The 10,044-nt window shown below is 44.2% G+C and overlaps 1 protein-coding gene across 1 annotated transcript in view; it reads left to right on the top strand.

The window, feature by feature from the left end:
* The first annotated feature begins 4,782 nt into the window (after nucleotides 1–4,782).
* HHAT (hedgehog acyltransferase) overlaps nucleotides 4,783–10,044 on the top strand; it is a 361,616-nt gene continuing 356,354 nt past the window's right edge. Inside the window, exon 1 of the mRNA XM_068986339.1 lies at nucleotides 4,783–4,885. The gene's annotated coding sequence lies outside the window, so the exon portion shown is untranslated. The remainder of the gene's footprint in view (nucleotides 4,886–10,044) is intronic.

Here is a 10,044-nt window from a genome sequence, read left to right as displayed (position 1 = left end):
CATTTTTTCCCTTGGGGATGGTTCATTAATTATTAGAGAAATGTAAATCAGAATCACAATGATGGGATCATCTCATACCCATTAGGATGGTTGCTATCAAAAATCAAAGAAACAAAAAACAAATAAATTCCAATAAAACAGCACTGGTGAGGATGGGGAGAATTTGTAATTCTTGTGTACACTGGTGGGAAAATAAAACGTAAGAGTGCAGTGGCTGTGGAAAACAGTATGACTGTTCCACAAAAATATGAAAAAAATAGAATTACTGTGTGATCCAGCAATTCCGCTTCTCCTTATCACCCCAGAAGAATTGGAAGCAGAGTCTGGAGGAGGTATTTGTATACGCATGCACATAGCAGCATTATTCATAATAGCCAAAAGGCAGAAGCAACCCAAGTGTCCACTGACAGAGAATGGATAACAATTGTATATACGTAAAACGGAGTAGTATCCAGCCTTACAAAGGAAGGAAATTCTGATACATGCTACAATAAAGCCAAGCCCTGAAGGCATTATGCTAAGGTAAGCAAACCACTCCTAGAGGACAAATGCTGTATGATTCCACTTACCTGAGTGACCTACAGTAGTCAGATTCATTGACAGAAAGTAGAATGGCGTTCCCAGGGACTAAGGTAGTGGGGAGCTACTGTTTCATGGGCACAGAGTTTCAGTGCTGCGAGAGGAAGAGTCTGGAGTGGTATAACAAAGGGTATAGACTTAACATTTCTGTTGAGCATAACTGTATGCTTAGCAATAACTATGATGGTAAACATTGTGGTATTTTACTACACAATTTTTAAAAAGTCCATGCAATTAAGCTTGCCCCCGTTGAGAATGTAATTTGAGGGGACAAAAACCCGAGGCTTCATATAATTTGCTAAATTTAAAAAATACTTAAGGCACTTTAATTTTATATGGTTATGTAAATGACTAAGTAGATAAATTAAGCGTAGAACAATTTGCTAAGATAGATCCTAGGTTAACAGATAATGTGCAGAGTTGGTTAAGGTGTTTCTATGTTTATATTTAGGGAAACTGTTTTAACTATTAGATAGTTTCAGCATTTAATGCATGAGTGTGCAAAGGTGAGATTTTAGAGTTTTAAAACTGATAAGTCCTTTGTTTTTTAGGCGGCACCACGTTGAGATTTATCTATTATCAAATTAATTAATCTCAACAAAAATGTAAAAAAATTAAGAATAAAGTTCTACCACCCAGATTTAACTTTATTTCCTTTCCAGTCATTTTTCCATGCATAGATATAAAAAGAACTTAGTTACGATCATATTACATATGAATAGTGACCATTATTTTTAAAAGGTTGCAAATATAATAGATCACAAAATGTGTAAATTTTTGTTTAATTTCCACTTCTTTATGTCTGGAAAATTACAGAATTTCAGGATATTCCCCCTCTTCTCTAGTATACTTTGGTACATTATAATATTTTCCTTATTATAATAAAATTGAAATGATGTAATTTAAAATTGAGGGACTTCCCTGGCAGTCCAGTGATGAAGACTCTGTGCTGCCACCGCAAGGAGCACAGGTTTGATACCTGGTTAGGGAATTAAGATCCTGAACCCTGCGGCCCAAAAAATAAATAAAATTAAAAATGTAAAGAGCATTTTCTAAGTTATGGATTATTTCCTTAGAATCTATTCCCATAAACAAAGTTCAAAATCAAAAGATTTAAACATTAAGGGTTTTCATAATTGTAAGGGTTTTGATGCTACCAAATTGTTTACCAACCTAAAAAGTGTCTGACTGCTATCACACAGCACCCTTGCCAGCCTTTAAAATTATTAATTTTTGTTAATTTTTTTGGTGAAAAATTGTTATTTTACTTTGCACTACTTTGAACTTTTTGCATTATGTTTGTTTCCTAATTGTACATCCTATATTTTTCTCTTTCTCTTTTTTTTAGTATTTATTCATGTGTCTTGCTCATCTACAACTGGCTTCTATATTTTAGTGATTGTATTTAATCTATACTTAGTAAGTAATAACACTTTGTATCATAGCTTCTGCAAATACTTTTCCCAGTCTATTGCTTACTTTTAAAATTTGACTATTTTAATTTAATTGACTTTTTAATTTACCTATGATGAAATCAACTCTTATTTTCATTTTGTGTTTTCCAGGGAATATGTTGTGTGTGCAGAATGGGGTTAAAGGTAAATGACAATGAACCTACATTACTATCCAATTGCATGATTTAGAAATAACACAGGGGCTGTTACATCATTCCTGACCCTGAGTCTGACACTTGCTCTGCTGAGTTCTTACTCCATCTGTCTGTCTGCCAAACCCTTTGGGTGAGGGTTGCCAAATCAAATACAGGATGCCCAATTAAATTTGAATTTTAGATAAACAACAAATTAAGAAAAAAATCAGCACATCTTAAATATTTCATGGGCCATACTGATATTTTGAAAAATCATTCTTTGTTCATTTGAGATTCAATTGTAATTCAGTTCAGTTCAGTCCAGTCACTCAGTCGTGTCTGACTCTGCGATCCCATGAATCGCAGCCCGCCAGGCCTCCCTGTCCATCACCATCTCCCAGAGTTCACTCAGACTCACGTCCATCGAGTCAGTGATGCCATCCAGCCATCTCATCCTCGGTCGTCCCCTTCTCCTCCTGCCCCCAATCCCTCCCAGCATCAGAGTCTTTTCCAGTGAGTCAACTCTTCGCATGAGGTGGCCAAAGTACTGGAGTTTCAGCTTCAGCATCATTCCTTCCAAAGAAATCCCAGGGCTGATCTCCTTCAGAATGGACTGGTTGGATCCCCTTGCAGTCCAAGGGACTCTCAAGAGTCTTCTCCAACACCACAGTTCAAAAGCATCAATTCTTCGGTGCTCAGGCTTCTTCACCGTCCAACTCTCACATCCATACATGACCACAGGAAAAACCATAGCCTTGACTAGACGGACCTTAGGCGGCAAAGTAATGTCTCTGCTTTTGAATATACTATCTAGGTTGCTCATAACTTTTCTTCTAAGGAGTAAGTGTCTTTTAATTTCATGGCTGCAGTCACCATCTGTGGTGATTTTGGAGCCCCTAAAAAATAAAGTCTGACACTGTTTCTACTGTTTCCCCATCTATTTCCCATGAAGTGATGGGACCGGATGCCATGATCTTCATTTTCTGAATGTTGAGCTTTAAGCCAACTTTTTCACTTTCATCAAGAGGCTTTTTAGTTCCTCTTCACTTTCTGCCATAAGGGTGGTGTCATCTGCATATCTGAGGTTATTGATATTTCTCCCAGCAATCTTGATTCCAGCTTGTGTTTCTTCCAGTCCAGCGTTTCTCATGATATACTCTGCATATATGTTAAATAAGCAGGGTGACAATATACAGTCTTGAGGTACTCCTTTTCCTATTTGGAACCAATTATAATTAGGCAGCCTGAATTTTTGCTACACCTGGCACTCCTACTTGGGGCTAGGTTATTAACACTTGCTTCCTTAAAGTCATCCTCTATTACGGTTGAGGGTGGGGATGGTGGGAGCTTACAGGAGCTAGTATCTGTTCTCAGAGAGTTTGTACTCTGGTTTCTCGCAGAATTTTTGCAGTCAGAAACATAATCTCCTGGACTATATCAATGACTGCTAGAAGAAACTTAAGAGCACTGTGTTTTCCTGCTACCTAATGACTCGATGGACGTGAGTCTGAGTGAACTCCGGGAGATGGTGATGGACAGGGAGGCCAGGCGTGCTGCGATTTATGGGATCGCAAAGAGTCAGACACGACTGAGTGACTGAACTGAACTGAATGCAGAGTTACCCACATGTATCTGATCACAGAATCACCTGAAACTCTCTTCCCCTGGGGAGTCTGATTCTTTCCACGAGAAGAAGGATCCAAGTGCCAGCAGTTTTCACAAGAGCCCAGGTGACTCTCCTGCTCAGATAAGTCTGTGGAACTCTGGCAGCCCTGGCCTTGGAGGCCTCTGAGTAACACCTGGCAGGAAGTCACGGTCCCAGACAGATTCAGATCTCCCACTCTTACAACCTATTCAAAATCACTGACAGAACATTCCGCAGTGCTGATCATCCTTGTAAGTTGCTTTGTCGTTCACAAAGTTCATCCCTTTTGGTCTTCACTCTTAATTCTTCAGGAAAGCAGGGAAGCTTATTTCCGCTTTACAGAGGAGGACAGGGAGGCTCACAGGGGCTAAGATCACACGGCAAGCTCTAGAAGCGGTCCGAGCAGCAAAGCCCGCCTTCTTTCCACCCCACCAAGCTACCTCCTTTAGCCTGCAAAACGTCCGTGGGGACCACTAGAGCCGGATTTCAGGTGACTTCCGTTCTCAAATCTGCTGGCAGCCGCAGGCCTGCAATTAACAAACGAGGTGCATAGATCGGTGCCTGCAATTAACAAGGGGTGGAGTAGAGATCGGTGCCTGCAATTAAAAACAGAGGTGGAGGAGCGATCGGTGCCTGCAATTAACAAGGGGTGCAGCGATCTGTGTCTGCAATTAACAAACAGGGGTGGAGAGATCGACGCGCTGCTAAGCGCAGGCACCGGGGCCCGCCGGCGAGCGGGGGCTGGACCCCGGTGGGCCGGCTCCGGGCTCTCCCGGTGCGGAGGGGCGGGCCGCCTTCCCACTGGTCCGCTCCAGCCGCGCGGCCTGCTGGCCACAGTTCCCAGCGGGCACCACCCGCTCGCGAGCCCGGCAGCCCGGGGCGGCGCGCGCCGGTCCGAGGGCGGGGACGTGCTCCGAGGACGCGCGCGGGGCTGGGCCTCCAACCGCCGCTCGCAGGGAAGAGGGCGGCTTCCCGCAAAGCCCGCCGCCGCCGCCGCCGACTCGGAGGTGCCGAGGGTTGTGGGGGAGCTCGGGGCGCGCGGGAACATCGCCGTCGCCCGGCGCGGCCCGGAGGTTGGTAGCTGGTGACCGTAGAGGGTCCTAGGGAAGTTAGGCATTGACTTTTTGCTTTAGGTTGGAAAACAAAAAGAAACGCACCAGACGCTTTCCGTTTCCCATTCCCGTGCCTACGTGCGCGCCCGGAGGCGGGGCAGAGGACGCGCCAGGTCCCGCGCTGGAGACAAAGGCGGCGGCGGCGGCGGCAGTGGCCGTGCGCCCTGATCAAGGCCGGGCTGTCCGCGGCCGGCCGAGTCCGTACGCTCCCCTGCCCCGGCCCCCTCTCCCTGGCCTCGTTCCAAGTTGGCATTGTTGCGGGAAGTGTGGACGCTCGACCCCTTGGCGGTCTTAGAAGTTTGCTGGCCTGACTTGCTGCGGCTCCGGGGACAAGCCCCCCCCCCCCCCCCCCCCCCCCCCCCAGAGTTAGAGACTTCTTGCTTTCTACTCTCCGGACTCAAGTTTCCCTCTTTTCTTTTACGCCTGACCTTTAGGTGGCACAGTCTTTACGTGGAAGGCCCTCCTCCCCGCAGTTCCTACCAGAGCGGGCGGGAGAGGTACTAGGATGGATGGCATTGGCGTTAAGAAATGTACCGCTTGATTGGTTCGTGGCTCTTGGATCAGGGTGGTCAGGCCATTGAGTTGGCATCCCGGGTGGTTTGTATCATGTGGGGATGAAACTCATTGTTTCTGTCTTACTGTGCCTCCTTCATTCATTCGCAGAGCTGTTTGCCGCCACGTGATAAATGCTGTGGGAACGCTAGGAGAGGAGGGGGAAAGCTTTCCTGAGGAGGGGACTTTATACTGGACTTTGAAGAATGATTTTTTTTTCCTTCCCGTGTTCATGGTCCATCTTTTCTGTATTTTTTTTTTCTCCCTCTTATCTCAGTGACAGACTATAATTGTCATTAAGTGTTGGATCAGAGCTCTGACCTGAAAGATTTAACTAATAGTAACAGGGATGATGTGCTTGTTAGGTGCTTTAAATCCAGCATTTCTAAACCTTGCAGTAACCGGGAAGGATAGTATTAACCCTTGTCACAGCAGAAGAAAGAAAGGCTTAGAGGAGATGCCAGAGCCACAGAGAGTAGGTGTTGGGGTCGGGTTTTGCACTTCTCTTTCTGGAGCAAAGCCTATGCTTTATTTATTGCTTATTTTGCCCCCTCCTTGGGAAGTAGGTTATGTAGACTAAGGGTGAAGGCCAAGTCTCTGGAGACAGCCGTCATTTTTGCGGGTGGCTCTGTGTCGGTGTTAACTCTGTGGGTGATGTCAGGAACTAGCCAGGCTGATGGGCTGCTCTGGGGCTCAGACAGTAAAGGATTCACCTGCAATCCTGGAGGTCCAGGTTTGATCCATGGGTGGGGCCTCCTCTCTCTTCCCCGGAGAAGAAAATGGCAACTCACTCCAGCATTCTTGCCTGGAGAATTCCATGGGCAGAGGAGCCTGGCAGGCTACGTCCATGGCGTCACAAAGAGGTGGACAGAAGTGACTAGTGCTTTCAGCCAGGGTGAACCTTACTCATCTGTGTCTCCTTCCAGGGCAGGGCCTAGCCGAGGGGAGGCGCTTCTTAACTGTTGCCTGGGAGCTCCCTGGCGTGGGTGAGATCCTTGATTCCTTGTTGGGTGCTTTACCCATTTTTTTTTGTTGCCATGGACTTCTTTCAAGTCTGCTGCTACTGCTGCTACTGCTGCTGCTGCTGCTGCTAAGTCGCTTCAGTCGTGTCCAGCTCTGTGCGACCCTATAGACAGCAGCCCATCAGGCTCCCTGTCCCTGGGATTCTCCAGGCAAGAACACTGGAGTGGGTTGCCATTTCCTTCTCCAATTCATGAAAGTGAAAAGTCAAAGTGAAGTCGTTCAGTCGTGTCCGACTCTTAGCGACCCCATGGACTGCAGCCCACCAGGTTCCTCCATCCATGGGATTCTCCAGGCAAGAGTACTGGAGTGGGCTGCCATTGCCTTCTCTTTCAAGTCTGGGGAAGCCAATTTTTAAAAAGCGTTCAAAAATACATAGTTACAAGTTCTATTGAAACAGCAATCATAGTAGTACAAACCCCCACAATTATAATGTATTTCTTTTTTTAAAAAAAATCAATCCATTAAATAGCAAAACTCAGTGCTGTATCAGATAAGGTCTCAGGATTTCAAAGTAGTGATGCCTGTGTGAGGGATATTTTGCAGTATTTGCAACAGCTGCACTGTGGCATGACGGAATCTGTGACTCTTATTGGTGACAGTCACTGGAAATGCTCTGGCTCTCCACATATATAATCAAATGAACTCCTGAATTTCAGAGGTTCGTGAAAATAAAGATGTATGAAAAAAGGCATTGGCGTTCATGGGTGGAATTCAGGAGGCCATGAACGCCTTGTGGATAGAGGGCTGCGTGTCTAGGTTACAAGCCAGGTTAGCCGTGGTTTTGCTTCCTGCACTGTCTTGCTGGCCACACAAGCATTACAGTTTGTTTCCTTCTCCTTCACTCCCTGTCTCCTTTCCCTCAGGTCCACAGTTGTTTTTGATGGTCAAAGCTGTTGCAAGAGAATTGCTGGATTCTTTACCTGCTCCATCTGCGCTGGTCTTGCTCTGCATAATTCTGCTGGAGAATATTCCCACAACAGTGGTTTTGTTATCTAAAGCATGACCATCTTCCCTTCTTTCCTTCCGTCCAATGATGTATGATGTTACCAATGTCAGGCAAGAAGGGAGTTATCACTACATGTCCTACAGATGTTTTAAAAAATCTTCAGATGTTATTGTGAACAATTTAATGGTAGTACATTTAAATATTCAAGTGACATGGACAAGTTTTTTGAATAAAATATCTCAAGACACAAGAGCTAGAAAATTTGTATAGTTCCATATCTGTAAAGAAATTAAATTTGTATTTAAAAACCTTTTCAGAGTATAATTTCCAGGCCCAGATGGCTTCACTAGTGCAATATTACAAACATTTAAAAAAATAAAAAAGAAGGAATACTCCGTGACTGCTTTTATGAGGCCAGCATAACCTTGTTACTAAAGCTTGATAAGGAGGTTACAAGAAACTCTAGGCCAGACTCTCATGGAAAAGACACAAAAGCCCTAAAAGAAAGTATTGGTAAATCAAATCTAGTGACCTATACCTGTATTTATGGGACCCTGCTTATTTAACTTATACGCAGAGTACATCATGAGAAACACTGGGCTGGAAGAAGCACAAGCTGAAATCAAGATTGCTGGGAGAAATATCAGTAACCTCAGATATGCAGATGACACCACCCTTATGGCAGAAAGTGAAGAGGAACTAAAGAGCCTCTTGATGAAAGTGAAAGAGGAGAGTGAAAAAGTTAGCCTAAAGCTCAACATTCAGAAAACTAAGATCATGGCATCTGGTCCCATTACTTCATGGGAAATAGATGGGGAAACAGTGTCAGACTTTATTTTTTAGGGCCTCCAAAATCACTGCAGATGGTGATTGTAGCCAACGGTCATGTGTGGATGTGAGTTGGACTGTGAAGAAAGCTGAGTGCCGAAGAATTGATGCTTTAGAACTGTGGTGCTGGAGAAGACTCTTGCGAGTCCCTTGGACTGCAAGGAGATCCAACCAGTCCATCCTAAAGGAGATCAGCCCTGGGTGTTCATTGGAAGGACTAATGTTGAAGCTGAAACTCCAATACTTTGGCCACCTCATGTGAAGAGTTGACTCATTGGAAAAGACCCTGATGCTGGGAGGGATTGGGGGCAGGAGGAAAAGGGGATGACAGAGGATGAGATGGCTGGATGGCATCACCGACTTGATGGACGTGAGTGAGTGAACTCTGGGAGTTGGTGATGGACAGGGAGGCCTGGCGTGCTGTGATTCATGGGGTCACAAAGAGTCGGACACGACTGAGTAACTGAACTGAAGCTGTGACCAAGTTGGATTTATTCTGGGAATGTAAACTTTGTCTAACATTAGAAAATCAATAATTGTAATTTAGCCACAGAATAAAGGAGAAAAACTACTCAATAAAATTCAGCACCCATTTGTGATAAAATTTCTTTGTAAAACATTGAGAGATTTAAAACACTTAAAATAATAGAGGGTAATCACTGCTCCACAGATAACTCTGTGGATTCATTATAAGCCCAATTGAAATCCCAACAGATTTTTTTTCAAAAGTAGCCAATAAGCTAATTTTAAAATATGTATGGAAATTCTAGATGATCTTAGTAAAGGAGCAAAGTTGGAAGATTTAAGCTGCTAGATGAGTATGTAGTTTGTCAGTGTGGTGTGGATACAGTGCCAGATAGACCATGGAACCGGGTAGAGAATCCATAAACAGGCTCACAGGTCTGAGATCTCTTGATTTATAACAGAAGTGACTCTGCAGTGCCCTAGGGAAATGAGAGTCTTTTCAGTCAGTGTTCCTGGGCCAACTGGATATCCAAATGGACAAGGTGAATTTTGATCATCTGCCTCACCCAGTATACAAAAATTAATCAATATGTCATACGGCTAAATGGGAGATCTCAAACAAGAAAGCTTCTGGAAGAAAGCAAAGTAGAACACCTTTATGTCAAGGTTTATTGAATAGGACACAAAAAGCACTAATTATAGAAGAAAATATTGGTACGAACTACTGTTCATCGAAAGATTCCATAGAGAGAAAAGGCAACTTGCAGGATGGGTGAAGGTCTATTTGTAAGGGCTATATCCAATAAAGGACTCATTCCCAGAATGTAGATACAGTTTTTCACAAATCATTGAGAAAAAGATAGCCCAGTAGAAAAATGGGCAGGTCACTCCCAAATAGGATTTTCAAATACACAATAAACATATGAAAAAGGGATTGACCTCATTAGGAATCGCTGCTGCTGCTAAGTCACTTCAGTCGTGTCCAACTCTGTGTGACCCCATAGACGGCAGCCCACCAGGCTCTGCCGTCCCTGGGATTCTCCAGGCAAGAGCACTGGAGTGCATTAGTAATTAGGGAAATACAAATTAAAACTACAATGGGATATCACTCTACTCACCAGAGTGGCTGAAAAATACAAACCCCTGTCAATGCTGAGTACTGGTTAGAATATGGAAAACTGGACCTCTTATACATGATGGTTGATGGGTGTGGAAGTTAGTATAACTGTTTTGGAAGTTGTTTTGAAGTATTGCAGTATCATTACTAAAACTGGGCAGATGCATCTCCTATGACTCAGCTGCTCCG

The sequence above is a fragment of the Capricornis sumatraensis genome, chromosome 14 (genome assembly GCF_032405125.1).
Source record: "Capricornis sumatraensis isolate serow.1 chromosome 14, serow.2, whole genome shotgun sequence".
NCBI classification, from domain to species: domain Eukaryota; kingdom Metazoa; phylum Chordata; class Mammalia; order Artiodactyla; family Bovidae; genus Capricornis; species Capricornis sumatraensis.
The sequence above is the reverse complement of the archived record's forward strand: the minus strand, read 5'-3'. Positions and strand labels throughout refer to the sequence as shown.